Source organism: Acipenser ruthenus, chromosome 1 (genome assembly GCF_902713425.1).
Source record: "Acipenser ruthenus chromosome 1, fAciRut3.2 maternal haplotype, whole genome shotgun sequence".
In the NCBI taxonomy this organism is placed as follows: domain Eukaryota; kingdom Metazoa; phylum Chordata; class Actinopteri; order Acipenseriformes; family Acipenseridae; genus Acipenser; species Acipenser ruthenus.
This window is the reverse complement of record NC_081189.1, coordinates 29,467,848-29,472,847: the sequence shown is the minus strand read 5'-3', so window position 1 is coordinate 29,472,847 and position 5,000 is coordinate 29,467,848. Positions and strand designations below refer to the sequence as shown.

At 33.3% G+C, this 5,000-nt stretch overlaps 1 long non-coding RNA gene across 1 annotated transcript; it reads left to right on the top strand.

Moving 5' to 3' along the window:
• Positions 1 to 217: 217 nt before the first annotated feature.
• On the top strand, positions 218 to 2,569 carry LOC131736974 (uncharacterized). The gene is made up of 2 exons (XR_009328578.1): positions 218 to 707; positions 1,620 to 2,569. It is a non-coding gene; the product is annotated as an uncharacterized LOC131736974 (long non-coding RNA).
• The last annotated feature ends 2,431 nt before the right edge of the window (positions 2,570 to 5,000 follow it).

The following is a 5,000-nucleotide window of genomic DNA, read 5'->3' as shown; positions in this document are numbered from 1 at the left end:
ATTGATTGGACTAATGTATCCGCAGGCGACCTAAGACTCACCGTTTCAACGGTGTCAGTTGTGCACAGCAGAAAAGAAAGCATACAGAAGAATATTGTATACTAGCCAGGGGCTGTGGATTTGCCCGGAGCTGTAACTAACCATTTAGCTACCGGGGCATGCAAATATATATATATATATATATATATATATATATATATATATATATATGGGTCATTCTTCCAATAGGGTGCCTTTTGTGTCCCTGTGCCATATTTTGGTTAAAATAACTGATTATATTCAAAATAATTAATACATCATAAAGTATTAAGTAATTCCTATACAAAACCACTTATAAAAACACACTACATAGCATTTAAAGTAAAAAAGGCAACAATATTTAAAGGAAAAATCAGCATTCTCCAATGTCCCTATTCATCTTTTTACAAACTTTTTAAAGAATATAATTAATTAAATCCTAATGTATTTTTAAAATCTCACCAGTATTACAAAACACAACTTAGTACATTGTTTTTCGACTATAAATCTGTACAATCAATGTATATTTATTAATATAAATTGAACTATTTAGTGCTGTCCCTGAATCCACTGTCAACCCTGTTACCGGAGATAAACCCCCCTGCAGAACAATGAATTATTCCACAAGTCACATGATCTTCAGCATATGACATCATAATAAAGGAGGAAGACATAGGAAGCAACTTCAGGTATGTGTCTAAGCAGTTTTTCATATATTTTTTTTAAAGCTACTTTGTCTGGGTTCATAAGGTACTTTATAAATGTCAACTATGTTATGCGAAGTTAAGTAGAAAAAAAATATATATTCAAAAATGTATAATTAGTTTAATAAACTCCAATAAAGCCTTCACCAGAAGCACACCATGTGCAGCCATGTGCTTTACCACATTGGAAATAAAGGGCAAACTTTGTTATGTAAGTCAACCCTGTTACTGGTCAACTCTGTTACATGTTTAGAGTAACAGAGTTGACTTAAGGTAACAGTGTTGATTTAAGAAATTACTTATGACGTGGTTGTTGCTCATAATTTAATTATATTTAATTACATTTAAAGGTTAAAATTGATTAAAAACATAAATATGTTTATTTACAGGTAGATTTAGTTAAATGGCACTTACTGCTGCAGAAAAACAACGGCGCTATCGTGCACGCCGTGATGCAGATCCATCAAAAAGACAAGAGTATTTGAAAAAAGAACGGCAGACATGGAAAGCAAGGAAAGAAGCAGGGAAGGTGAAGTCAGTGTCAGAACTTGGCGAAAGAGAGAAGCGTAGTAAAAGGAAATACTGGAGAAAAGCTCAGCAGAAGTGTAGGGAAAAGAAAGCAGCAATAGACTCCTTGGCAACACCTCCAGAAAGCCCAGATGAGGTCCATCAGCCAGGACCTTCAAGGTTAGAGTTAGGCTACAGATTGAGAAACTGCATGCTTCCTACATGTATTCGATTTTAAAATACTATTTTTGAATTTAATTGAAATTATTATTCATACTGGCTTTACATATGTATTTAATATATTGTTGGCATAATGTATGCTTAAAAATACATTAATCTATGAACAAAATATGTAAAAGTATTTATTTTTATCATACTTTTTTTTTATAGGCAACGCAATCGAAGAAGAACAACATCTCAAAAGAGAAAAAAGATACTTCAAGAATTGGAAGATCTAAAGGTTTCTTTTAAACAGCAAAAGAAAGTTTTGGAAAAATATAAAAAGCGGTACCAACGCTTGCTGTAGAAAAGTGAATCGCCTAGAGCTAAAACAAACAGGTTGCTGAAGAGCTTTCCTGCAGAAGATGCAGTTCGGAAAACCCTTCTTTTCCATCATTCTTTGATTGAAGACATAAAATTAAAATATCACACTTCCAGGAAAGAGAGAGAGAAGCAGATTCTATCAAAAATTGTTCCTGGCAAAATAGTGAAAAAATATCGACTGCAGAAATTTGCTCAGGATTCATTTGAGTTTTCAAAGAAGCGATGGCAGAGTAACAACAGACAAGTGAAAATGAATCCTTCACATTTGTAAGAAGAAAAGTAAGCAGAGTCACAGATGAGATTAAAATGTGGCCTCCTTTTATGTCAGAGATGACGTGAGCCGAATTACTACGGGAAAGAAGCAAACTATTACTCAGAACAAAAGAAAAATGCAGAAGAGATTTCTGACTGACACCATGAAGAATCTTCATCGAAAGTATCTATTGGAGAATCCAAATACATCGATGTCCTATGTCCTATCAAAATGTTATGTTTTCAAATTGAATTCTTACAGCGCTGTTGTGTACTGTTATTATAAAGTTTGTATTTTTACATCAACAATGATAATATGTACATTTAAAAACATTATAGTTCCATAGTAAAAACAACCTCCCCAAAAAACTTACCTTGTTGTGTTGCAGTTGCATAGTTTCCAAAAATCAGCGGTTACTAATGTAAGACAACAGTCTGTTTATTGCAAATTATAAATGCAAATATTTTTAGGACTGTATTACAATGACATTTGTGACTTCTATATCTGTGAAAGCCTGTTAAAAATAAACAAAATAACCACTGCACATATTGTCCTGTCAATTCTGTTACTTTTGTCAATACTGTTACTATGTTGTCAACTATGTTACTTGCAAATATATTACTCCAAAATATTTAATTTTGTCCTTTGTAGTAAACTAACTTGATTTATCCAATAGCAAAAGGCAAGAAAAAGATCCATCCTAAATATTTTGTGAAAATTAAGCTGGTATCCGACACTTTTATGTAAAAATGTCAGTGCTTAAAAGTTCTATTTGTAGATTCTGTAATATTATTGAGACTAAAAATGGAATTCTTTGATAATTATTTTTTTATGCTTCAAGAATTGCATTTAGGGACATAGTATTTGTCTAAAAATGTTTGAATTGAAATGTATACAGCTTAAACACTTTTTCAGAGAGTTACTTATGTGTCCGTAACAGAGTTGACGCAAAATATAGTTTAAACAGGAATTTATGGCTTTTAATTTACAGATTTTCTGTTGTTAAGCGTGGCAAAAGTTTTTTTTGGTTCATTTTAAATGTTCTGTTTATGATAAAAAATGTTTATTTCCCCAAATACACACTGATTTTCATTTTTTTCACAAGGTCCAAAAGGCACCCTATTGGAAGAATGACCCATATATATATATATATATATATATATATATATATGAATTGCATGCACCTCCGTGTGAGCAGTTTGAAGCAACCGGAGGTGGACGGAAAGACTCCATATCGTACATACCGGGGCATGCAAGACTCCGATGCAATCAATTATATATATATATATATATATATATATATATATATATATATATATATATATATATATATATAATTATTGTTTTTTTTTCGTTTTTTTTTTTTTTTTTTGTATGTTAGGAGTTAGGGTGGTATTTACTCGCGCATAGTTTTGAATGTTATTTCCGAATCTCTCCTTTAACATGTGTGAAGGGGACACTGTATTACTTAAAACGTTTTAACAGTGAGCAGTTACCTTGGGATCACACACCAGGTTCAGACGCATTGATTGGACTAATGTATCCGCAGGCGACCTAAGACTCACCGTTTCAACGGTGTCAGTTGTGCACAGCAGAAAAGAAAGCATACAGAAGAACATTGTATACTGGCCAGGGGCTTTGGTTTTGCCCGGAGCTGTAACTAAGCATTTAGCTACCGGGGCATGCAAATATATATATATATCTATATATCTATATATATATATATATATATATATATATATATATGAATTGCATGCACCTCCGGGTGAGCAGTTTGAAGCAACCGGAGGTGGATGGAAAGACTCCATATCGTACCTACCGGGGCATGCAAGACTCCGATGCAATCAATTATATATATATATATATATATAATTATTGGTTTTTTTTCGTTTTTTTTTTTTTTTGTATGTTAGGAGTTAGGGTGGTATTTACTCGCGCATAGTTTTGAATGTTATTTCCGAATCTCTCCTTTAACATGTCTGAAGGGGACACTGTATTACTTAAAACGTGTTAACAGTGAGCAGTTACCTTGGGATTACACACCAGGTTCAGACGCATTGATTGGACTAATGTATCCGCAGGCGAACTAAGACTCACCGTTTCAACGGTGTCAGTAGTGCACAGGAGAAAAGAATGCATAAAGAAGAATATTGTATACTGGCCAGGGGCTTTGGTTTTGCCCGGAGCTGTAACTAAGCATTTAGCTACCGGGGCATGCAAATATATATATATATATATATATATATATATATATATATATATATATATATATATATATATATATGAATTGCAGGTACCTCCGGGTGAGCACTTTGAAGCAACCGGAGGTGGATGGAAAGACTCCATATCGTACCTACCGGGGCATGCAAGACTCCGATGCAATCAATTATATATATATATATATATATATATATATATATATATATATATATATATATATATATAATTATTGTTTTTTTCTTTTTTTTTTTTTTTCTTTTGTATGTTAGGAGTTAGGGTGGTATTTACTCGCGCATAGTTTTCAATGTTATTTCCGAATCTCTCCTTTAATATGTCTGAAGGGGACACTGTATTACTTAAAACGTGTTAACAGTGAGCAGTTACCTTGGGATTACACACCAGGTTCAGACGCCTTGATTGGACTAATGTATCCGCAGGCGACCTAAGACTCACCGTTTCAACGGTGTCAGTAGTGCACAGCAGAAAAGAATGCATACAGAAGAATATTGTATACTGGCCAGGGGCTGTGGTTTTGCCCGGAGCTGTAACTAAGCATTTAGCTACCGGGGCATGCAAATATATATATATATATATATATATATATATATATATATATATATATATATATATATATATGAATTGCATGCACCTCCGGGTGAGCAGTTTGAAGCAACCGGAGGTGGACGGAAAGACTCCATATCGTACCTACCGGGGCATGCAAGACTCCGATGCATCAATTATATATATATATATAT